At 47.1% G+C, this 26,951-nt stretch overlaps 1 protein-coding gene across 9 annotated transcripts in view; it reads left to right on the top strand.

The window, feature by feature from the left end:
* The window catches only part of LOC139049454 (tachykinin-like peptides receptor 99D), an 880,050-nt gene that overhangs the window by 592,544 nt on the left and 260,555 nt on the right, over positions 1–26,951 (top strand). The window lies entirely within an intron of this gene.

The following is a 26,951-nucleotide window of genomic DNA, read 5'->3' as shown; positions in this document are numbered from 1 at the left end:
TATCAAAGCATGAAGAGACGCGCAGGCAGCCATAAGAAGTTCTGAATGTCAGGAAAAACCGCTCAGAAACGGGTTGCGGACGCCATAGGATCAACGGGTGTGCAAGAGAAACATTTAAAAAGCTAGTTCACACAAGTTCACTGAGACGCGGTTGCCTGACAAACCACATTGTAAATGTTTGCGTGCAATGCTAACCTTAAAGCAGCTCATATATATGTATGAGACAGCAGCCGGCCTCTCTCAATGCCGTTAAAAGTTACTCTGAGTGGAGCAAATACGTCCCTGTACCTTTATGGCTTATGTAGCTTATTTTTACTCCAATCTAAGGGATGCTTTCTTTTTCATCCTGCGTGCCATTAGGGGAAGACGAAGAAGTGGCTCTTACGTAGAACGCCGTTTTATTCTTCACTCATTTTACGAGTGTTTTTGCGTGTTTTCGGGAGGGCGCCGCTCCCGAGACCTTCGCCGATGGAAGCGGAATCAGCTATAGGCGCCCTGACGAGAAAGACGTCCCAGCATCAAGCGCTCCGAGGAAGCGCAATAACCTCATGAGCGACACCGGCAGCGACGACACCCTGCTCTACTATTCTGCTTCAGAAGAAGATGTGTCAGATAACGGTGATTACTTGACAGTTGTAAGGCAAAAAGGAAAGACGAGAATCGTCACTGCTCCCTCTTCTTCAACAAGGGCAACGTCGATGGCAAAGAACATTGGCACGGTCCATACCATCCTCTTCTTGCCCGAGACACCGACCGACGACCTGAATCGGCTAAACAGGCAAGCCATATCTGTCACACAAGAGGCTCTTGTTCCGAGTGAGGCTACGGATGTGAGAATTGCCATCCGTGAGAATATTCTCGCAGTCGATGTTGTCAGGATTGGGGGCTCAATCCCATCGCTCGTGATCCTTTGTCAAGATTGGGGTCCGGCATGAATTCGAAGTTAGCTGGCCCATGCCGTCGTCCAACTTATCCACGCTGAGGACGTTGATGAAGGGAAGAACTGCTTCTCATCGAGAACGAGGAATAAGGGTTTATTTACAGTATTTAAATCAGTCTAACATGACTGCTTGAGAAACGTGCATCAGTCTAACATGACTGCTTTAGAAAAAGAGTGTCAGTCCAACATGACTGCACGAGAGAAGTGTCAGTCCAACAAGACTGCTCAAGAGAAGTGTTAGTCCAACAAGACTGCTCAAGAGAAGTGTGTCAGTCCAACATGACTGCTCAAGACAAGTGTGTCCAGCATTCGCACCACAGCAGTTTTTAAACACTCGGTCCTCCCGCGATACAAGGTGACGCGAACGTTCGTTTACTCATTGTCAACTTGCCGCCGCCCCGCAGAACAGTTTACGCACACATAGGCACACACAATCCGATGTCCGGCGCCGACGTCAGAGGGGCGCCGTTCCGCAAAACAGTTTCGCACACACAGGCACACACATTCCGATGTCCGGCGCCGACGTCAGAGGGGCGCCGTTCCGCAGAACGGTTTACGCACACATAGGCACACACATTCCGATGTCCGGCGCCGACGTCAGAGGGACGCCGTTCCGGGAAGCTCGGAGCCATGGTGGGTAGCTCGTTGTCCTGCGTCCCGGAAGGCGCGTGGGAAGCAACAAAAAACGGCTTTCCCGCGGCAGCTCGTTCATGCGTAGCAGATCAGGTCCGCGCTGGAGAGCTCGGGCACAATAGTTCGCCCGCCGAACTCGTTCCGTCACAACGGCGCTGGGGCTGGAGGATGGCGGCGATGTCAGCACAAAGCCTTCTTCACCGAACGCATCCTAGCTAAAGCGACGGAGAGTGGGGGATGCGTGTCTTGTTCCCCGGACGTAACTGGGTGGCAATCTTGCATTGCAGCTCGCCATTCTTAACAATGTCAAGAACAGAGCAGCGCTGGATATCTTGAGCACAGTCAAAGTGCTGGGCACGATAAATGTTCGCAACATAATACCAAAGGACAGCGATACTTTATCACGTGTGATTTATGATGTCGATTAGTCAATCAATGACAACGACCCACCCGTTTTGGTTAAACCCGCCACAGCAGAAGTAATTATTATTGAAGTCCGTCGCCTAGGAGAATAACGTTGTGTGAAGATAATCTCGAAGGGAGGAAGCTTGCCGTCTCCCGTGAAAGTTGCATTTTTTCGTCATCCAGTGCGACCTTTTGTGCCGAGACCTCGTCACTGCCGTAATTATTTGAAGATCGGGCATGTCAGCGCTATATGTACAAATTTGACGGTGTGCCCAAATTTCTCTGAGCAGCACAGGGCTGATGCCTGCAGTGCGACTGACTTCAAGTGTGCGAGTTGCTCTGGTCCCCATGAAGCGCCACCGAAAGATTACCCGAGACACAAGCCAGAGCTGAAAGTCCTAAAACAGATGGTGAGAGAACTCAACGCACAGAGAGGCCGCCGCAGACGATCTTCGTCGAATTAATGCACTGATAACGTCGTAAGAAGATCAGTACTACCTGCAGCTGGTGCTCCCAAGCCCGTCAACCGTACAGACGACATGGTATCATGGTGACACACTGAACACGCCTACTGCAAACACCTGGCCTGCACCTCCAGCATTAAGTCTTCTATCAGGACAAAGGCAGATGGCGGACTACCGACGCACCAATGACGGCAAACATAGCGCGCAAGGACAAGACGAGCAAGCAATCGAAATCATCAAGTCTATAATGAAAGTCATTCGCGTTTTGATAAATCACATGCAGACGCCATCGGCTCGGGGTGCACTGGAAGTGCTCGACGGTCTGAAACCGGTTCTTGAGAGCCTTGAATAGCAAACAAAACTGCTCTACCACATCATCCGTCCTTCAGGGAACTCAAGGAAGCGTCCATTGTGCAATGGAATGCCCGTGGACTGAAATTCCGTGTTGCTGATTTTCGCCAATACGTTTTGGCCAATCGATTCCCCATTTTTGTCTATGAACCCAACCCACAGAAACCCGTCCGGCTCTCAGGCTATGAACCTAATGCGTCATCGACTAGCAAGTTCAATGTCAATGACATTAGCAAGGTGATCATCTACGTACGGTATGAACTGACTTATGTTGTTCATCCAGTGCGGCCTCCTGATATTGATCAGTATGTTTGTTCGACCGTCAAAAACACAAACTTGCGTTCACTATAGTGAGAACTTACTTTCCCCATCAAGTCGTTTCGGTATACAGGGACTGAGTGACATTTTAGATGCGACTCCTGGTCCATGGATTATTGTTGCGGGCTTTAGCGCATAATCATTCACTTTGGAGAAACGTGAAGGTAAATTCTAAGGGAAGAAACTTCGTTTCATTTGCTTGCGACCATAAACTTTGCTGCTCTAAGCGAAGTAAGTACCCCGTTTCTTCGCGGCCGGATGTATTGTACTTAGTAGTTTAGATTTAGCGTTTGTCTTGCGATGTCTCACTGGCAGCGTCCATTGGTCCGCAGGTATAGAAACCCACGGAAGCGACCAAATTCCTACCTACCTGAAGATAAAGAACCTAGCAAAATCGGCTTCGCCAAATCTTCAACAAACAATAGATCGGTCCGTGTTTGCATGACTTATGTAAGACGCATGCCACAAAGGCTTTTCGTCCAGACTGGAAATTCAGATCGCCAAGGCCATGCAGGATGCTGTGCGTTCATTTCGGTCGTTGGAGAAATACATGGCTTTTGAGGCGGAAATACAGCACCTTTGTGCAATCCGCCGGCGAGTGGAGTGACGATACAGACAGACTAAATCAGTTTGCGGTGTTAGAGAGGCCAGACGGATTCAAAAGAAATTTCAGCGTCGCATTCCTGTGCTGCAAAATCAACGCTGGAAATCTTGTTGTGAGTCTCTCGATCCGCGTAAACGTCTGTCGGTTGTCTGGAGAACAGTCCGTGGACTTCGAACAGCTCAACAGCGCCGTCAGTTTTAAATCTTTATGCGTCGAGAAGTCGACGCAGCAGAAGATTACTGCGTAAGGATCGCGGACCCGACGTTCCAGCCTTGTACACCTATGCCTATTGTCACCCCTGTCTGCCGAGGGTCTCGTATGGATGCTCCTTTCTCCATCAAAGAACTGGAGGTCGCACTCGCTAGATGCAGGCGATCTTCGTCACAAGGACCCGATGGCATCACATACTTTGCGCTTGCTAACCTTGGTCAAGAGATCAGACATGCACTTCTTGGCCTATGCAACGCATCATGGCGTGACGGCTTGGTCACTAGCACGTGGAAATCCGTTCAACTTGTTCCACTCTTCAAGTCTGGTAGATCTCCATTAGAATTTTCATCTTACCGTCCAATAGCAATGGCCATCGGGGTCGGCAAGGTAATGGAGAGAATTATTTTTACACGGTTAGAATGGTACTCGGGATTTACAACGTGTATCCAGAAGTAATGGCTGGCCTTCGACGTAGACGCTCGTCAGTAGATATCATTATTGACCTTGTGACCTATGTACAGCATGAGAAACACCTGGAATAAATCACTGCGGCCTCATTCCTTGATGTTAAAGATGCCTACAACAGTGTTGATCATCATGCAATTCTGCACGCCTCAGAAGCTGTAGGGATTGGTGGACACGTCTTTCGCTGTACACACAGCTATTCGAATAGATCTTTCTTTGTTTTGACTGAAGACGGACCAACGCCGTCTAGCTATACCAGTCGTGGTGTACCGCAAGGCGGAGTACTCAGCCCTACCCTACTCAACCTGGTGCTCGTTGGTCTCGCCGATTCGTTACCGCTAACCGTACAGCTCTCCGTACACTCTAAGAAAATTCACGCTTATCTAAGTGTGCGTTTTAAGTTTTTTTACATGCTTGATCCAAGCGTGATATTTTTCCACGCTTACCGATCACGCCTGCCAGGAGTGATCAGCAACCCCACTTCGCGTGTTAAGGACCCCTGTTCTCACGCTTATTATGGCGCGACAAACTTTAACGCTTAGAGACGGTTCCCGAGGGGGCAAGGTGGATAGAGTGAGGAGCATGCCCCATCCCCCCTCGCCTCTTCTCTGAATCGTTGGAAGCAACGAAGCACCGCCCCTTGTCGCTTGGGCGCTTAGGTCGCTTCTCTGAAGCGAGCTTTGGTCACCAAGCTCTTCGCAGTCCTCTTCGTTAACTTCTGCTTCGACGGCGCAGACTGCGACGAACCCAGGCGCTATGACAGTGGCAGCATGCCGGCAAAGCAGAAGCTGGGCCACGGCGGCCGCATTTCGATGGGGGCGAAATGCGAAAACACCCGTGTACTTAGAATTAGGTGCACGTTAAAGAACCCCAGGTGGTCGGAATTTTTGGAGTCCCCCCACTACGGCCTCATAATTAGAAAGTGGTTTTGGCACGTAAAAGCCCATAATTTTTAAAGTAGAAGCTGAGTATGCTGCAGAGAGATTGCGCAGGACGCTCCCGCCGGTGACACTGAAACCAGTTCACTAAGAGAGGGCTTTGCAAAGCCCTGGCACATTTCAACAACGCCAAGGAATGTAAAGCGTAAACAAGACTCTCGGTATCTCCTTGCAGAAAAGGATGAATGTCCTCTTAACCGTTCTCTGCGGCGCCGTGCGTTCGAAGATAGCAAGCCTTGAGCAGGATAGGGACGTCAGGACAGAATTTCTCGCATTAAAATCATTATGTTATTGCACTCTTTCTCCGATTGTTGACCCAAAATACCTGATCAAATTCTATTTCACTGGCCTCTCTCTCTAAGAAAGACGAATAACCTAACCAGCGAAAAAAAGGATGACACATATTTTTTCCTGGGGTAAATTTTTTGTTCATAATATTCATTCCCAGAAAATATGATACATTGAAACATGGATGCTTAAAAACAGAGTTAAAGCGCTTTCAGATCGCTGAGAAAGCGTAAGTATTTATATAAGTTTGATTTGAATGCGCGACGCAGTGAGCAAATCCTTTGATCTTGTTTGCGCCCATCATATTTCTTTACTTGCTCTGGGCTTTAAGTTCTTTGGAGAAAAATTGGCTATATGCCGCCGGATATGTTGCATGTTACATACAATAAAGGCATAGGCACATCACTAGTCCCTTTTCTAAGGATGGGTCGTCCCTGATCTCAGTGTTTTTCTGCTCACAGCCGCAGATGAGGAGCCTTGTTTCCCCCCAGACAATGCATGGTCCTATAAGGTCAATTAGCGCTATCTGAAGAAAAAAAAGAATAAAAATGTCTTAATACGCAAAGTATAACACTTTATGGGGGAAAACATATTTCTTTTGGTCTAACTTGTGTAACGAAGAGCGCTTGATTTTTCACTGCTTTAACACTGATGGCAATTCTTATGTCATTTCTCTACTGACTGCTCTTAAAATGTGGTGGTTTGGAAGTTTTCGGAAGTAGGCCATATGGGAAAGATGGTCAAACGACCGCAGTAATGAGAGCATGCATTGCAAGCCTGGGTCACAAGCATGCTTCTAAAGCGACGTATGAATTTTCAGAAAAAGTCAGTATATTTCGGAAGGGTTGAAATCCGGGCCTGTTGGTATACATACTTGAAGGATAAAACCAGTCTAAAAACACAAAGGACAAGAGGAAAGTTCACACCACAACTACTCCGTGCTGACGTGCTGCACGGAGTGCAGCACGTCATTTCATTGATCAGGTGCCACCGCAGCAATGGACAGTTTTTAGTGATGCCAAGGCAGCCCTTCAATTCATACAAAGACCATTGCGCCATAGACCCAATTAACTACTGGTCTCAGAAATTCGACAGATATGTCATCGCAGCCGTGACAATTGGGCAAAACATAATCTTTCAAAGGCTACCAGGACATTGCAACATCATCGGGAATGAACACGCCGACGATGCCGCCCGATGGGCGCATGCAAGTGATCAATGTGTTTTGATTCCGCTTTCCCGAACAGACCTTACGGCTGGGTTGCGAATATGCCCCGTGAATTTACAGGCGCGGCCACTGCTAGCGGAAACAAGGAGCCTGTGGCGTAGCTCCGTGGAATGCCCCACCACCGGCGTCTCATTAAGTCTTGCGGCGGAGGCGCAATCAAAGCGATTGATGAAAAGCCCGGCGAGTCGTCTACTATGTTGAGTCATCTGCTAATACTTCTCGAGGAACCAGTGGTGGCGCTCCGCCGAGCCCTGCCAGGGGCTCCTTTGTTCCCGCTAGCAGTGACCACGCCTGTCATTCGCCACTGTGGGGCTCCAACTCTTTCGCCATGTGTCGTTTACGTTCGCTGCCTCCGGATGTATAGATGCACCTACCGCCTGGGTTACCACGACGTGAACAGACCATGCTGTACCGTCTGTGGTTAGGCGTCGCATTTATGAACTCATATGCCATCCTTATTGAAATGGCCGGCAGCCCCACGTGCGACATACCCGGCGGTGAAGTCTCACATTATCTCGCACACATTAGCTCGCACACATTATCTGTGTCTGCTCGCGCTATAGTGCCGAGAGGCAAGTGATGTGTAGAGTGAGGGACCAATCGGGTAATCGCTCGCTATCAGAACTAAAAGCACTAAACCAGTGCTCCCAAAAAACGTCCGCGCTGCAAACCTTATTCGCGTTACTAAGATTCTTGTGATCTACGGGCCTTCACGACAGACTTTAAGAAGGCCGCCCCCTACCGCTGTATAGTGTACGCGGTTTGTTTGTGCTCGCCTCCTTTTACCTCTCTTTCCGCTCTCTTTCCCTTTTTATCCCCCTTAACCCTTCCCCTCGTGCAGGGTAGCCAACAGGAACTACCTCTGATTAACCTTCTTGCCTTTCTATGCATCATTTCATTCTCACTCTCTCTCTCTCTCTCTCTCTGAATGCCACTAGTTACCCAATCGTGCTGGAGGGCAGTTTCTGAGTCAACTGGGAAAACGTAATTTTCTTTTCTAGAAAGTAGAAATCCAGTTATTTTAAACTTAACTTAAGATTATTTGTTTATGTACCTCGCCCGCGACCGACTGCGGGACCGAGGGCGGTGCTCCATGATTGACTTTTGTCGTCGGTTACGCTCCGGGTGGAATCGCTAGATTTTTATGTCTCTGTTTCCGCTTCAGTGCCCTAGCGCATGTTGTAGTACTCTAAAATTGCTTTCTGTAACATTGCTTTCAGTGGTAATTTCAGAAAAGTTGGTAATGCTTGGGACAAAGGTAACATTTATTTACGTTTCATAAAACCCCCAAAAACCGTCTATCTTCGATTCAGGTTTGACCTCTCGGGTACAAGTACACCAGGGGTTGGAATGTGTGGCATTTACGTAATTTTTTCGAGTTGAAAGACAGATGTTTTTCGTTTCCTGCGCTAAACATCATCTACCATCTGTATATTTCTGCACATTTCGTAATCACGTGGTTTATTGCATGAACATGGCCCAGCACAATCACAATTTATGCCACAGCGCAATCAATGGCCAGCATGCTGCCCTCTCGAAGCCTACCGAAAGATCATGCTGGCTCTTGTCACGAGGCTATGCACCACGTGGATTTATATTACGCAAACTGCGCCGAACAGAACGAGGTGGATGACGCAAGCACATGTGGCGTCCATCTCCCTTCATCCGGTCTTCTGCGCGTCTCGCGCAATGTTCCAAGCGAACCAACAGGCCCAACTTCGTGCGATTGTGATCTATGGGGCACTTGCATTGGATAAGTGCATTGAGAGGTTTCGCATGCCGGGTCGCTCGATAGTAAGTGTAGGGGTTGAATTTGTGAAAGCGAAGTTACGTAAACATGCGCGGCTACATTTTGCGCCAATGGCATTTCGCCAGAAATTCGACACCCTTCTGACGTCAGCGGAAATACTTTACTGACCGAGCCGTGGTACCTTACTCAAAAAACGCGCATAATCTGCGAGTAACCTATCGCATCTACGTGTACATACCTGTTCAGTCTGTGCCGCCGTTGTCATTTGCATTTGAAATGAAATTGGAAACTTCCGATTGCGATCTGCAGGGGACAAGCACGAAGCTCGAACACCTTAGTCGGCCCGAAACGCCATTCTTGTTTTTATCAGATATTCATTTACTCGGGATTTAGCCACGTTGCTCCCTAGAATTAGTTGCATTGATGTCCCCAGAATCGTGTAGAAGGACTGTGCATTTGAATCTAATTTGCTGACTAAAAGCTGATTTGCATGGTGTTTCCAGTAAGTGATAAAGTGCAAAGCCATTGACATGCCATATCACTGAATGTATCTCTTAGACAAAGTTGTCTGACTAGATTTATGCTTGATCACCACCTGCGGCCTTTTGCTACTGCGGTTGATGTATAATAAATGTGGTACAAGGTAAGCTATTACTAATTTCTTTTTGACATTACGCCGAGAGTCTGAAGCATGCATATATGGAAATCGGATGTTGACGCACCTGGAGCTTGAGATAAATGGGGCTTAAAAACGAAGGCTCAAAATTCCCTCCAAGCGTTTCTAAACTGAATATCAAAAAATAAATTTGCGGGAACTATGTTTTTAAAGAACGCGATAATATTTGGCCAAAAGCTGTTGTTTATTTTTGCTTTCAAGCTTTGGACGGACCGGCTTTTGGGCAAGCGCCCGTTGTTTCTGCTTTCGTAAACAAATGGAGATTGTCAGTGTGAATTCTTCTTACGCTTGTACATTATTCGCAAGACGCTTCACGTCGCAACGACGTCGGACAGAAAATAGCGCGAGATCAGTGCATCTTTTATGTCAAGGAGCACAATACTAGTCAGCGTTTGTTAAATCCATCCTAGAAGAAATCTCAAATGTGCAAGTGAGACAAAGAAGATAATGAAGTTGCCTGCCTTGAATGATGGTTGACGACGAAAAATCACAGAGAGCATCTATGCGCTCCATTCAGTTTGTATTTGCAATGTTACGTGCAGGTTCCGATCAAACAAAGCACGCGACAATTTTCGCACTATCAGCTATGGAAAGGCTTATCACCCTCAACAAGCGATGGACATGAACATATCATTTTTTAAAATATGCTCATGGGCCGAGCATTAATTACTGCTTATTTTAAAGCATACAACTGTAATCAAGGAAATTTGCGCTCAAGTTTTATTCCCGGAACAATAGGTACTCCTTGCGCAATGTTTTATATATGTTTTCTTTTCTTGACAAGTTATTCACACTGTAATGGTCTTGCAGCACTTGAGACGCGCCTCTTACACATTTAATTGCTTGCAATCCTTACCGATGTTTTGCTTTAAAAGTCGTGTATCTATTTCTTTGTCAGTGAAGAAACCGCTCAGAAGTAGCTACCTTCGTAACCGCAGATGATAAAGGCTCCTACTATCATATTGCTTGATCGCAACTCTAATAGTGAATTCGCTTTCGAGATAGGACCTGTTGTCCATATTATTAAACTGTCAAAGATGCATAAGTCTTCATGATCCTTTTTTGCACCCAATATTTGTTCTCCCAGATGTGCATGTGTTCATGCGGCGGCAAATCACGTATGTCAAGTCACCTTCAAGTCGTCGCCTAACAGGCAACGCTGCAGTTGAACAAACCGCGCGCATACGGTGCTCGCACGAAGCACGCCAATGTGGCGCGGAAGTTTACTCGTAACTCAAGAACGTGTCATCCATGTGTCACCAAGTGCGCTGCTTTGAGAACAATATTTCCCAACCAACTAGACCGCCAATACTTTTAATAAAAATATTGGCTCCTATGTAGAAATTGTTCATGTAGGATATGAAACATGACTGTAAAAAAAAGATGATAAGGCTGTGACGCATTTAGATTTCCATACGCAGCTCCAATTCATAGCATCTGTTGACTGAATGACTGACAAAAAAAATGTGTCAAGCTCGGATGAATGCGATTAAGGCAGATTTTTAGAACAGCTTGCTCACGGCAAGGGACGACTGCACTCTGGTTTACGTGCGGTTTGAGCTCGTGTCTCTGCATTCTCCTCCTTCTATGTGAAATGCGATACCGTAATATATGCAAAGGCTTCATAGAGATGCGAATATTTCGGTTATGTTTTTACCTAGTCGATGTGCAACGCGGTATATAGAGGAATCAAACCACTTGTCTTTCTGCTTGAAGGCCTTTGCCGCCCCTACGATGGAGCCTTCTCCACAAGTCTTATCCACTCGGGACGAATCTTCAGAAGTATACCAACTTAGAGATAATAATTTTTTAAGGGTCCGACAAAATGCATTGGCGTTCCAGTTACCTTTGTGCATTAATGCATAAAACAGCGTTTTCTTAACGCAGTAAGTGGAACAACAGTGCATTTTTACCGCAAGTTTGATGGCGCGTTAACTGGTTTCATCCTCAGCATTTATTCCAAGTCAATATGCCTTACAAACTTATTAGCTGCAATTCGTAGATACAAATATGTGCCGTAAAGTAATTCATGAAAAAGTTTCTATTTTACGCCACGCTTTTACGTCGCCCGTACAGGGGTTGGACAGAGAGCAGCGTGTCGCGGTACTACGCGCGTAATCGGGTAAACTGAACGAATAACTTGGAGGCAGGGCAATTCGGTCTGCATGGCCATCTTGAAATGTGCAGACGCGAAAGGGGCCTTTTGTGACGGTTCAACGTTCCAAGGAACACGCGTGCGGTAAAGTTGGTAACTAGAAAGTTAATTCATGCAGTTAGTTTAATCAGAAATGAATTGCTTTGGTTTTCTTTTTCTGCCAAACGACTCCCGCTTGGGCAGATAATTCACGTGTAGGGACGAAACCGGAGTAGATATTGTAGGCCTTTTTTTAGGCGCTCGGCGTAAAAGAAGAAAAAAACGGCATAGCTACCGACGTTTGCTGGGAGCATGGGTGCTGTTCTGTAATGTGAGATATTACGCTCCATATTTCCCCTCTGATTAGGCAACAACACAGGTTTGTTGCTTATGGATACAATTGTTTGGTCTCCATTAAAACAACCTTTCGGAGGTCTTTCAAAATGAGGCCAAGTAGAGGCAAGTGCTCCCTGTTTTTTTTAATATCGTTTATTGCGAAATGTCTCCAGGGTTACTTGTTATAATATGGCTACGATAATGCCAGCTAAGTATACACCGAAGGGTTACTAAAACTATCACTGAGGAACATTCCCGCCCCTTTGCCTTCTCTTCCAGTTCTACCACGGCTATTTTAGGCAACATTTTATTCTTCTTAAAACTAATGATCCCTGCATTCGCGTGATACAGTCACCTCCATTTTTCTTCTTTTTCTTTTTTTTGTCCTGAACTTTATTAATTGATCTTGGGTTTTACGTGACAAAGCCACGATATTATTATGCGGCACACCGTAGTGGGGGCTTGGGATTAATTTTGACCAACTGGGTTTTTTTAACGTGCGCCCAATGCACTGTAAACGGGCGTTTTTGCATTTCGCCCCCATCGAAAGGCAGCCGCAGCGGCCAGGACTCGATCCCGCGCCCCCGGGCGTAGCGGTGAAACGCGAAAGCCACTATGTCGCCACGGTGGGTTGTCGTAATGTCGAGACATGTAATCGGGTATCTCAACTTTATCGCTGTCAACAACTGCCCTATTGCGCGTATTTATACCTAATCCTGCGACAGTAGATCTGCAAAGCTTTCGTAGCTGTGTATTCACTCCCGAAATCGCATCAACTCTAGAAAATCTTCTAATATCTCTGCAGTCAAGCGGAAAGCTTTAACTTCGTTAGCGATCCATATAGGCCGATAGAATAATGGTATTTGCTCGGGATTTCCCTTTTCTTCAGTTTGCTGCCTACATTGTACGGGCCCTGAACGATCAGATTGGGAATCTCAACTGAACATAAACTCTCTCTCTTCCTTCTTCGGTCACCCCCCACTTCCTATAGCATTCTTCTTGCTCCGCATCAGTAGTGCGATACCTTTTTTTCTTCTCGGTTTCATGATAGACTTTGAAGTGAGCGCGAACGACTACTATTGCACCTTGGAGGCACACTGCCTCCATCTCACGGTCCTTCGTCTGCGTGAGCGAACCTGACAGCAGTAATCCTTTGATCCGCTTAGCGCTGCGATGCTCCGACCCAAAATAGCCCGGCTGACTAACCGAGGCTGCGCTTCTGTCGAACCCACAAACAGCGGCGCCGCACGTTTGCACGCGCAGCCCGCGCCGGCTCGTGTGCACAATGCAGCGCGTCTCGTGCGGCGAGTCGCGCGCGCGAGCAGCGCAGTGCCAGCTGCCGCTGCTCCTAGCTAGCTGCCCCGCGGCACACATGCCCGCGTGTTTTTTTTTTTTACTGGACATACAAGGGGCACGGGAGGGGGGAGCATTTTCGAAGCTGTTGCGCAATTGAGAGACGCGTGGCAATACGGGTTAATTAGCAGCACTCGCGCTGTTTGGTGCCGGGCGCACGTGTTTCTGTGGCACGACGAAAGAACGCGCGTGCGCGTCTATCGACCCTTATTTTCGAAGACCGAGGGACACCGGCGTCTGTGTGCGTGAGCCACTGATACCGACAAAATGCAATAATTAGCTCTTAACGTACTGCTTGTGCGGCGCTGACGACCCCTTTAGCGCCATCCTGCACGTGCAGCTTCCCATTTACGGGGGACAAAATACCGGGAGAAAAACACAAAGACAAAACAGAGAGGTGGCTTCCGCGCGCACATGAGATTCTGACCACGCTTTAACCACGCTTACGATTTCGTCCGTTTTATCAAAGACCGACGCTTCAAAGTTTTATACTGCCCATAAAACTACGAGCCTTGTTTCGCCTTGTAGTCGAATACTTTGCCATTGCTGTCAATGCCTGGCCTTTCAGGCGAAATTGCGACACTTGATTGTTGCTGTGACCTCTCAGAAAATCATTACCTGTTATTATTACAGCATGGATTTGGAAATGACACGGAGCCGGCTGCTCCTCGTCATATAGTGTGAATAAAGGCACATCATGGAATAAAGTACAAGGATGCATACTCATATTTACTTCTGCAGACTATGTAGACCAAAATAAAATAATTTATTGCAAGATTTCGCTGAACCGCTTGCGCTATAGACCTTCCTGATAACCCGTGTTATTAGCCGGTACAGCAAGGACAGCTTGATAGCAAGGTGATTTGCTGCACACGAGGGCAAAAACAAGCCGCTTGCACAAGATGTGTGGGCTTAAGGCAGCACCACGCGTCGTGCCCAAAGCGATAACGGAAGAGATGCCGTACTACCAATGCGATGTGTTTCGCGTCGAAGAGCGAAGGCAGCAGCGCTCCGTTCGCGCGTCGCGCAGAGTCAGCGCACCCTGGCATAACGGCGGCGAGGTGGCTTTTCAGCCCGTGACGATGCGCAATCAAAATGAATACTCAGATAGAACGTTGCAGTAGCATTGTTACTGCGGAATTGGGTCAATTAATCATATTCATTCATTCATTCTTTCAGTTATGTGTGACACATTGTCTGACATCGAAATAATCTTATTTTATTCAACTATTCGGTCCAACTTCAGTGCATGCCATGCTGAAGCACGGCTCAATTTTGTTTACTCGATCTTCAGTTGGTTCCGCCCAAAAAAAAAAGAAAAAAAAGACAGGCTGTATTTACATAAATTCTACCTCACTAAACAAGGCAGTGCAAATATATGCAATATCGACCTCCACCATTGCTCCGTGGTTGCCACTGAGCCACCGTTGACACGCCGGTGCATACCACTCCCGGTGATGTTTCCATGGCGCTCCTTGCGCTCCAGACACCTGGATAGTCGATGGTTCTTTTCATTCCCCCGGACATGGTGTACCCCAGGGCATGGGAACTTGTGGCATATTGTAAGAACAACAACTCCCTTAAACAGCCTGGCGGTCACCTGCAACGTAGCTCGTATAATTTTGAAAAAGAGTGCATGTAGCATGTACCCCATTCGCATAGTGGGCGCTCGTTTGTGAATTCAAGCGTCATACCAAGCGCTGTGTCGAGTTGTTCCATGCAATAGACGTACGCATGGCCACCTCCAAACGTTCATCTTGCACGGAATCTAAGCTTTTGCGTGAGCGCATTCGCCCTGCAGAGAACATCTGCCGGTGGCTGGCGCGTGGTCGGAGGACAGTGATTTACCGGCCGTAACACGCGCTACGCGCGTGGCCGTCCTTGCCGCAGGTCGAGCGTGCGCCCTGAGTTACGGCTGTCGCCCTGCCGTCGTGGCGTCGTCCCAACGCGGCTCGACGCCGAGTCTATTCGGGGATTCGACGTGTGAAACGCTACACCCTAGCGTGGACGGGAACGCCATTGTTTGCGACGGCAGCGGCGGTCGGTCGGTCGGTCGATGCGCGACTGTCACGTCCATATAGCCCGCCATCGCGTCCACGAATTGTCCGGCCGCCGTGTCGGATTGCATGCCGCGGGGATCTTTTGTGGCGAACCGAAGGCTTTCGGAAGAGTCATTTCGCGCCAGAGTTTGTCCCCCTTCTGCATTCATTTTTACTTATTTTTGCGAATTTAGTCCTGCGTTCTTTTTTCCTCTTCTTTTTATTTCTCCCCCTAGAGATGCAGCGGTTTCGGCGCCCGACGAGTTACGCTCGGCCCAGTGGCGCTCGAGTGCCGGCGCGGAAGCCGAATGGCCAATATGGCTGCGTTCCCCGCGTCTCACCGGGTCCGTCTCCTGCCGGCTCGATCGCCGATAAGAGCGCGGCGTGCCGTTGTGAAGCGCGCGCAATGAGATCACGCGGTCGCTTGGAGACGAGCAGGATACAGTGTGCACATGAGCGCGCGAGCGGCTGACCACGAGCTGGTGTCACAGTCGCACTCCTGCGGCAGTTGGCGCAGCGACTTGAAAACATGTTCCCTATAAACTCCTCTCTTCCTTTACTGTCTTGCAGCGAAGTGCCGCAACGGAGTTAGCATCCGCGAGGTGATGCAAACGAGTCCTACGTATGTACGTCTTTCGTCGCACGCGGGCGATCAAAAAACGAGGCAGGTCGGAACATTTGTCAAAGTTAGACGTTTCGGGTACTTCACTTAAGTGGCACACTGGTATTGCGTAACTATGTGACATACCTAATTTGTGCTTGTATGCTCTCTTACGCATACCGGAAGAATTTCATATCTAGAGAGAAAGGGACGTTTATTTCAGGAAGAGCAGAGAGGCAATAAAGAGTCCTCTATGGCCTGCTAATTTCATATGGTCGGGACGACATGCGTCCCTCATTACAGTACTCCGCTCAAAGGTGGGCGCTATCTCGAACTTAAGCCGCGAATGCAAGTCCTCTCGCGAAGCTTCGTATAGATTGCGCGTGTGTAAGCCGCCGAGCTTATGATTTCGCGAGCGGTTTCCTGGCGGTATTATGCACACATGTGTCGCAGCTGCAATGAAGCAATGAATATATGCAAATTCTTGCTCATTTGTTAACAGCATGCCGAAGTAAGATCCAGCTTGTGGCGATATTACGGCGCAGTATGCGGTTCTGTGACATGTATGATATCGAGCTATGTTTGCTCGTTTGGTTGGTCGAGCAAGAAAACAAAGAAACCATTCTTTCGAAAACAGATTCAAAACGAAAGCGTATCGTTTAGCCTTACGGATTCCGTTGACAAAAAAAGTGCGAAATACTGCTGCTGAAAAAAAAAAGTGAGTGTGAACGCCACTGCGCATGTGTCAGTATGCAAGACGCCAAAGTCAAAGTTCATTTAACAACTGTCTATGCTGCTGAACCATTTTTAAAAGTTGTCACTTGGTTCGCATCATCGTACTCGTGAAAAACAGGGCATGACCCGCCGCGGTAGCTGAGTGGATATGGCGGCAGGCGCTGCTGAGCTAGAGTGTTCGATCCCGGCCGTGGCGGCCGCATTTCGATTGGGGCGAAATGCAATAACGCTCGTATACTTAGTTTTGCGTACCCATTAAAGCACCAAAGGCGGTAAAAATTAACCAGTAGCCCTCCACTATACAGCGTGCCTCACCATCGTATCATGCTTTGGGCACGTGAAACCTCGGTTTATTTTTTAAGTGAAGCTTTATTGGCCTCCCATCCCGTGGTTTCGCCTGGGTCGGTAGGGTCTGTCTGTCTGTCTGTCTGTCTGTCCGCCTGTATTCGGTTTCTCACCAAGTAGATTGCGCCTCACACTTAACAAAAAAGAAAAATGAAAGAAGAAGAACATCCGCCGGCAGGATTTGAACCTCGGCAACCCAGCACAGAATCCGATGCTCTAACCGCAATCTTTTTTACGACATTTATTGCATCATGTATATGCGAGAAACGTGCAAGCACTAGCCAACACATCTCATAGTAATGGTCTAGAAAGTACCTATAGATCACGCTGTGCACGCCATGCACCACACAAGAACTGCAAGTAGTTCTGAACTTAAGAAAGGCTGCAGTTTCCCCTAAAGGCGAAGCATCTTTTACGATAGCAAATTAGTAGACACCAATACGAAGTAAGGATAGCAGCTTTATCGGCCGTATAAACTGGGTAAGATTCCCTTACTAATTGAATTAACAAACACAGTGTCAGCGCGCATAAGCAAACAAGAACACATCAAACTCGATAACAGAACTTAGTCAATGCTCGGTTTGTCTGAGCAGAAAAAGGCGAGGTCATCTGCGTAAGCCCACACTTTGAGTTCTTTGCCCAAACTGTTGAAACCATGAATGTCACTGCACTTCGAATGCTTACACACAATGACTCTAAATTAAGGGCAAGCAGAAGTGGCGATAACGGGCAACCCTCTTTTACAGAGGAAAGAATAGACACCGGCTCGGACAGATCATCATTAATAATGATACTGGTGGAACAGTCAGTGTAGCACATGCTGACACCTTTTTAAACAACGGAGGCAACATTAACGTTTTCTAAAAGTTTGAAAGTAGGCGTGGTTCACGCGGTCAAATTCTTTTGCTAACTCGATTTAGTGCAGTGCAAAGTGGCCACTTTGAGATTAGCAATACTGAAGAGCAGTCGGACTATTTGTAAGTTGGCTTGTATGAAACGGCCTTTCAATCCACTCGTCTGGTGAGGTCCAGTAAGTAATGACATCGCATACTGGATTCGATTAGATTGGACTTTTGCGTCAATTTTGTAGTCTACATTCGTTACTATAATGGGCCCATAGCATTATATAGACCATCATTTTTCCTTGTTTCTCGGTATTTATTTATTTATTTATTTATTTATTTACTTTGATACCCTAAGTGGCCACAAGGGGTATTAAAGGGGTGGGGGGGAGGCATAAAGCAGAACACAATTTTCATAAACGCTGGAGCATTGCAGATGGTCAATACAGCACTTTGGTACACAAAGTCGTAAAACATAGTAACTGGGTGAATATGCTTACAAAAATGTGGAATCAACAAAGAACAACATAGCGGATGCTAGTAAGTGCTCTGAGAGAGAATATTTTGTAGAAAGTGGTAGGATTCTAGGAATGTTAGCAGTGCTGAAAGAAATAAAGGCGACTGTGTTATTGTTTCAATTCTGGGAGGTCTCAATCCATTCCCTTATTAATAAGCTGAAAGGCGAATTCTATTACTTTTCTGTCCGGGTGAAAATGGGGTTAACTTTATGGGCACGATCGATGTGATGTGTGAAGTGTGAGGTGGCGCTAGACAAGATGAATCGCGCTGCTTTATTCTGGGCGGCTTCGAGTGGATCGGTGAGGATGATCGGGTAGGGATGCCAAATGAGTGATGCATATTCCAGGGAAGGATGCACGAGGAAATTGTACGCTCGAAGCCTGGTGCCCCTGTCGGCCAGATATAAGAGTCGCTTCAGAAAGCCAAGTTTCTTTTGAGCTTTAGATGTAATATATTCCATATAGTCAGTCCATGTTAAACTAGTATTTATGAAGACGCCAAGGTATTTAACCGATGTTACTGAGTCTACTGTGCTATCGTTTAAAATGTAAGTATTTGGCTGAGACATTGAGACAGAAGTTAACTTCAAGTGTTTGTTCTTTTCTTTATTAGTGGCGCGAGCATCGAGTGGTAATCTTGTTTCTTGCGCAGCACTTCCGTTTCACCTCCTCAGACGACAAGGGAGAAAATTCAAATTAAATCAGAGCAATATAGAAATAAGTAGTACAGTACAAAATTCATGCGTTTCATTATAGATATGATATCAGAACATAAGTTTAGTTACAAGTTGAGTTACTTAAGTGTCTGGAATAATGATAATTAATTAGAAATCACTGAGATGACTTTGCACAAAATTCAAATTAATTCAGAAAAATAATAGAAAAAGGTTGTACAGTACAAAATTCGTGAGTTTAATTATAGATCATGACATCAGACCATAAGTTTAGTTACAAGTTGAGTTGCTAGAGTGTCTGGAATAATTAGAATTTATTATTGATCACTGACATGACTGGGGACAAAATTCAAATAAGTGAGAAAAGTAATAGAAAAAAGTAGTGCAGTACAAAATTCACAGGTTTCATTATAGATACGATAATAGAGCATAAGTTTAGTTGCAAGTTGAGTTGCTGAAGTGTCTCGAATAAAAATAATTAATTAGAAATCACTGATTACCGCACACCAATACACAGAATCGGGTACAGACCCACCACGTGAGCACGACTTCAGCGAAATTCCTGGAAACCCGGAAGTAGAAAGCGGCAGTAATGACGTCACTAATGCCATCACATACAAGAAGGTGGCATGATATTTAACCGAAAACAGTTGCCTCCGAGTTCGGTTCGTGCGTTGCGTTCGCCTAAAGTTTAGCTGAAGAACAATAACGCCACTAAGAGACACCTAAGTTAAATATTAGGGTCGCCTACCTTCGTTTATAATTTGCATCTGCCATTCTTAAGATTACTTTATTAAGGTCGGATTGCAAAGTTATTACGTTGTTAGGGCTAGCTATCTCTCTTAAGATTACACAATCATCGGCAGAAAAGCTACCTGTTGAATTAACATTTAATGCTACGTCATTACTATAGATTAAAAATAAAAGCGGGCCTATTAATGAACCTTGAGGGACACCCGACTTGACAAGGGTTGGAATTTAGATATCATTTAATTTAACCACCTGAAAACGATTGGTTAGAAATTCTTCAAGTCATCGTGTTATTTTGCTATCAAGTTCGCGATTACGTTTTTTAAGTGTTGGTCGTTTGTGAGGTAGACGGTCGAAGTCTTCCGGAAAATGAGCAAACATACCATCGACAGAATAAGACATGTGCAGTGAGGTATGAAGGTCTGTTGCCAACTGGTAAAGCTGCATTTGGCATGAAAGCTTCGGGGAAAAACCGTGCTGGTTGTTTACGTTAAAATTATTTTGATTGAGATGCGCCGTAATGTGTGAGTAGAGAATATGCTCAGGCGATATGCAACTAATTGAGGCTTGCGAAACAGGCCGGTAGTTAGTGAACTCAATGTTATCGCCACTTTTAGGTATTGGCAGAACGTGAGCTATCTTCCAGGATTCCAGTGAACATCCAGAATCAAGTGATTGTTGGAATATTGAGGGAAGTACAACTGCTGAGAAATGACTGCTTAGTTTTACAATTTTAGCACTGATGCCATCGGGCCCTGGGCTGATGTTGAACGGCAAACTGTCCATAGCGCGTTTTAGGCTGTGAGCGCTGATGATACTAGATGGAAAGCGAAACGGGATGGTGAGCTGCGGGAAGAATAGGGAATTATTAATAGGACCTTCATCTGTGTATACACCAGCGAAGTACCTATTAAATTGCTAGGCACAATTACCTTGTGTTCGCATGTCGCCGTTCGTACCTAACACAGATGGTACCAACTGATTTTGTTTAGGATTTACTACATTTCAGAACTTTTTTGCATCTGTTTTTGAGAGGGTGGGTAGAGTGCAATAGAAATGTTTCTTTTTTGCTTCAATAACTGTCCTTTAGATTTATTTCGAGATTAATCCTTGTATTTTTGGCAGTCTTCAGACATCTGGGCGCCTTGCTTTCCGATACACCCTTTCCTTTCTGTTTATGAACCTCTTCACATCGCGGGTTAACCGTGGATCGCTTACACGCGACGTTATAATAAATTTAGACACACGCGAATCTTCTATATGCTTCAGGTGACCGTGATATAAACATTACCTATCATTAGTTGTACGGCTTGCGAAGTTTGTCTGAAACTCAACTAAAAAACCGTTCTAACATGCAATTCATTTTTTCCCGTATCTACGTGCGTATAGTTAAATATTTGTTTTGTTATTTTTATTTTGTCAGTTCGTGGTATAGTGAATGAACTATTCGTGGCCCTGCGTTCACGTATTTCTTCCAGGATTGTTTGTCAAGTCTTATGTGCGATTACCGCGAGTGGGTTCGTGCACTACCTGGGTGAGATGATGATGATAGTGAAGGCACAGAACAAAGCGTAGATGCTCCGCGCGATTGCTCTGGGTGTTAATTGATGACGTGCTACAATCTTGGCTGGATAGTTAAAATCACCGCATATAATTAAATAATATCGAGGAAACATCATGATTTGATCAGTAGCATCATTGAGAAGATCAGTGAATTCAGATCGGCTATCTGGCGGCCGCTAACAGGCACTGTTGGCGCAGTGGACGTGGCAAAAATGAACAGATACCGAGATTAATTCGAGAGGCGATTCATTAGCTGAAAGTGACGACGATCACTCCTCCTCCTTCTCCTCCTCTAGTCCCAATTCTATCTCAACGGAAAAGTACAAAAGTCGGTGGAAACACCTGCTCGCTATGGGCGATGTCGTCGAAAAGCCAGGTTTCCGTTCCGTTGAGGATATTGGCAGAACACGTGGGCATGATTGTTTTTAAAACGGGAAGTTTATGAAATATACTGCGGAAGTTGGCCAAGAGCAAACGAATCGGAGCTGGTGTGGTGGCTGGCTTTCCTTGTTTTTCTGGTGTCATTTCGTGGTCAGCTTTGGTCGGGCATAAGTTCGAATGACACGATCTGAAGCCGAATCACAGTGATAAATGCCACTCTTCATGTGAAGTTTGTTGTATACCGCACAGTAAACCGCTCATTTTCATTAGCGCGAGCTCTTGGGCCAGTTAGTGCTTGATGAACTTCGTCCGTCCGTGTCTAACCCCTTTTCCTTGTGTGGGGGTCCTTTGTGTTTCGCCAATACCCTCTTTTTTCAAGTTCGCTCATTTTCCTTGCATGCGCTGCTGCTCTGCGAAATCGCGAAGCTTTTTTTTCCTTTCATTCATGATTCTTTGATGCATTGCTCAGAACTTCTGTTTTGAATTTGAAGTTAAGAAATTTAACAATAATCTGTCGATGGTTATTAGCACGGCGCTGGCTTAGGCGGTGGGCTCTTTCTATGTCGCCAGCATGAATGAATATCTGAAAATTCTTTAACAATGGGCTCAGATTCCATGTATCCCTCGTACTCAGCTTCGGGAAGGCCTTTGGTAATTATATTATTTCTTCGCGTGCAGTTACTCATGTCTTCAGCTACATCTATTAGTTCCTTGTTTGTTTTACAGATGTTCACCTTACATTCCTGTACATTTTCGGTTTTTCACAAAGCCTATAAGCTTACATTAAAGCTTAGAACGACAGGAAGCTGAGCGAGTTGGTAAGAATTCATAATGCGAAAGAAGGTAAGGCGTGCAGACACGGACACAAGAGAAGACCTTAAACCCTGTTTTGCTCAAAGTATTTACAGCTAGTTTCGTTGAAGATTGCCTACCAGGATCATTTATCATTAGGCAGTCATCTTTTTACTTTTTTCATTACCTGGTCTTGCCCAAAATACAGTCATATTTACAATATTATGAAAGATTGAAAATGCATTTACCGTCCTTCAAGCACACAAGTAGCTCTCATTGGTTCATATCATAAGAAGCCAACAAACACTGACACTAAGGACAACATAGGGGAAATTACTTGTACATAATAAATGAAATAAAGAAACGATAAATGAATGGAAATTAAAATGGATGAAAAAACAACTTGCCGCAGGTGGGAACCGAACCCACAACCTTCACATTTCGCGTGCGATGGTCTACCAATTCAGCTACCGGGGCGCCGTTTCCCCATCCACTTTCTTGGGTATTTATGTGTCCTAGTAGAACCTTGGGAGTGTTAGCCAGCGCCACCACTCACAGACCTTGGCGGTGAGCTCGGTTCCCACCTGCGGCAAGTTGTTTTTTAATCCACTTTATTTCCATTAATTTATCGTTTCTTTATTTCATTTATTAAGCACAAGTAATTCCCCCTATGTTGTCCTTGGTATCAGTGTTTGTTGGCTTCTTATGATATGAATAATAAAAACCGGTCCCCTCGCTTAACCCCCTTTCTTCTCATTGGTTGAGCCATTCTGGTATACAGGCTTTTGCCATCCACGCATATACTTCAAGAAATCTTGCGATAACTGCTCAGAAATGCAGTCGAATTGGTCGAATGTCAACCTCTCTATTAAACACTGCCATGAGCTTCGTCTAAATGCCATACAAAGCAATGAGCGTGACAGCATCAAATGGTATATCATTTTCACAAGGTACTGGTCAACACTTATGCTATATACATTCAGCGGAAAGTCCTCTCTAAGCGTTCTCAGTAATATGCCCCAAAAAAACTCGCGCTCTCTGCAACCGCGCGTATACGATTATGATGCCAACGCCAACAGATTCTTTCAGACGATGACCCGGTGTTGACGATTTTTATGATTTGCGTAACTTGGTGCATACCCACAATGGGGAACCGGCCAGGAAGCGTGTCCACGCGTTGAATATGACGTCCATGCTATGACACGTACGCACAACGGGAGATCGGCCAGGAAGCGACCGGTACATATAAATAAATAAGAAGAATTGAAGAGAGACAAGCCAATATAAGAGGAGCTGCCACATTGCGTAGCACGGTATACATTTTTTTTTGTTATATATACAGCCTGCTCAACCCAAGGGCACTCCAGCCGGCAATACAAAAAACTCAGTGCCCTTACACTCTGTGAAGAACGATGATCAGCGAAGCTGTGAATGCGGGCCCCTTAATGGCAGACTGCATCTCCGCATAGGTAGGCCCGGTATTGCTCTATCTTAGAGATCGGCCCGCGCTTGGGGAGTGCTTAACGCTTGCTTCACCTACGCCGCTGATGGACCCGCCATTGCACTACCTTCGGGATCGGACCACGAATGGGGAGCGCTGAACGCCTGCTTCACTTCCGCTGCGGGTCGGCCCGACAGTTCACTAATTTCAGGATCGGACCAAGTGTAGGGAGTGCTTAACGCCTGCTTCACCTCCCCCGCGGGTCGGCCCTGCATTTCACTACCTTCGGGATCGGACCACGTACGGGGAGTGCTTCACGCCTGCTTCACATACGCCGCTGGTGGACCCGGCATTACACTACCTTCGGGATCGGACCACGATGGGGAGTGCTGAGCGCCTGCTTCACTTCCGCCGCGGGTCGGCCCTGCATTGCACTACCTTCGGGATCGCACCACGTATGGGGAGTGCTTCACGCCTGCTTCACATACGCCGCTGGTGGACCCGGCATTACACTACGTTCGTGATCGGACCACGATGGGGAGTGCTGAGCGCCTGCTTCACTTCCGCCGCGGGTCGGCCCGGCATTGCACTAACTTCAGGATCGCACCACGTATGGGGAGTGCTTCACGCCTGCTTCACATACGCCGCTGGTGGACCCGCCATTACACTACCTTCGTGATCGGACCACGATGGGGAGTGCTGAGAGCCTGCTTCACTTCCGCCGCGGGTCGGCCCTGCATTGCACTACCTTCGGGATCGCACCACGTATGGGGAGTGCTTCACGCCTGCTTCACATACGCCGCTGGTGGACCCGGCATTACACAACCTTCGTGATCGGACCACCATGGGGAGTGCTGAGCGCCTGCTTCGATCACTTCCGCCGCGGGTCGGCCCTGCATTGCACTACCTTCGGGATCGCACCACGTATGGGGAGTGCTTCACGCCTGCTTCACATACGCCGCTGGTGGACCCGGCATTACATTACCTTCGTGATCGGACCACGATGGGGAGTGCTGAACGCCTGCTTCACTTCCGCCGCGGGTCGGCCCGGCATTGCACTAACTTCAGGATCGGACCATGTATGGGGACGTGCTTAACGCCTGCTTCACATACGCCGCTGGTGGACCCGGCATTACACTACCTTCGTGATCGGACCATGATGGGGAGTGCTGAATGCCTGCTTCACTTCCGCCGCGGGTCGGCCCTGCATTGCACTACCTTCGGGATCGGACCATGTATGGGGACGTGCTTAACGCCTGCTTCACCTCAGCCTAGGGTCGGCCCGGCATTGCACTAACTTCGGGATTGGACCACGTATAAACAGTGCTTAACACCTGCTTCACCTCCTCCGCGGGTCGGCCCGGCATTGCGCTATACCTTCAGGATCGAACCGCGTGTGTGGAGTGCTTAACGCCTGCTTCACCTTCGCCGCGGGTCGGCCCGGCATTGCACTACCTTCGGGATGCGACCGTGTATGGGGAGTGCTTAACGCCTGCGTCACCTCCGCCGCGGGTCGGCTCCGCATTGCACTACCTTCGGGATGGTGTCTTCAATGAAGTGCCGAAGAAACGTGATGGTCATACCTGCGGCAGACGCCACGAAATTTAGCTCAAGTGCTCATAACGGCTATCGCTGTAACACACTCATCAGCTACGTGCAAAACGTTGTGCCATCTTTCATGTATATTGTTTACGTCACGAAAGGCGTCCTGTTATCATTTTCGCACATTGCGTGCAGCGAAAGCGTTGCTTTTTTAAATATCTTCCTCTGTACCGGGGCTAAAGCTAACTGTACAGCTCGCATGAGGAGGCGTCGGGAAGTATGCTGATTAATAAATATCTCTCTTGTATTTCTTATTCTTGCTCGTAGTATTGCTCTAACAGAGACCCGAGTTAGTGTAGCACAAGTTGTCACGGGATACCATCTCAAGCGCACCCGTGGTACGCTTAATAATCGAGTCCCGCCAGCTCTACAAGCGCAGAATTTAGCGAAGGGCAACGCTTTGCAACTTGCTCTGTTTACATATGTTTTTTCAGTGACGACCGCTGCGGTGAAAATTATTCCCCAGCTTACAAAGGCTGCCCCATCATTGTATATATAGGTGCGCACTTTGGACCATAGAACTCCCACTCGGCATTTAAACACCACGTGGCTGTTAGCTCATCATGCCATGCGCCCGAGGCGTTGTTCCTGCTGTAGAAATAAGGGAGCCTGAGATGGCGGCTTGCTTCAGCCGCAACCCACCCGTTTCTCGTAGCACCTAGCGAAGGGCCTCGTCCTAATCGGGAGTGGCAACAGGGCGCGAAACAACTCCTGCACCGGGGAGATTAAAAGCGCCCTCTATGACGTTGTTCAGCCGTAGCACAACTTCTGCATGCTGTACCGACTCACCTGGGACATTTCTCTTTTACTTGCTCTGCGAAGTGCAGAGACCTGCGTAAAGCAATTACCCTCGGCCAGGAGGGTGGGTTCTTGCGCCATTGCACAAGCAATTCTCTAGGCCTAACGCACCTTCTGGGAGAATCATGCGGCCTGTATATGTTGTAGCATGGCGTCTTACCTCGGGCTAGTGTGAGAATGGAAGGACGGCGTGGATGCGTGGGGGAAAACGGGTTGGGTCGTATATGTACGCCGCGTTGCGAAACTGCAAAAAGAGCGCGCGCACATTAATCATCGCGCCTGCGCGCACGCGTAAATTTATCCTGAGGGTTTCTTTTTCGGGAACCAGTAACACCACCGGCACCGTCCGCGCCCCACCTCTGTTTCACCGCTTAGCAATTGTTTGCATAATTTCTGTTGAGTCAGGATACGCACGTGTGTAGTACTATAACGATGTACGCCACTACTGGCAGACATTCTACAGGAGGTGATAAATATAGCACCGGCAAAAAAAAAAAAGCGCACCATCGCCGCGCTTGATTGGCCGAGAAAGGTGGGGCGTTGCGTGCGGTACGCTGGACCCGACACTATGGGGCGCCGCACGCTTGCAATGACACGAAGACAAGGAGAGTCGCGGATTCCCTGTTCGCACCCGTCAAAAGCGAAGAGCGAGCTTGGATGGTCATAAAAGTTACACGCAAATGTCTTTGAAACTGTTTATGCACAAAATAGCGCATTCATTCTTGCGCTAGATTTCAGCGCGAATAGGGCAAGTTTCTAGGAAGATTGAGTTAGTTT

This window comes from Dermacentor albipictus, chromosome 1 (assembly GCF_038994185.2).
Source record: "Dermacentor albipictus isolate Rhodes 1998 colony chromosome 1, USDA_Dalb.pri_finalv2, whole genome shotgun sequence".
Classification (NCBI taxonomy): domain Eukaryota; kingdom Metazoa; phylum Arthropoda; class Arachnida; order Ixodida; family Ixodidae; genus Dermacentor; species Dermacentor albipictus.
This window is presented reverse-complemented; position numbering and strand designations above follow the sequence as displayed.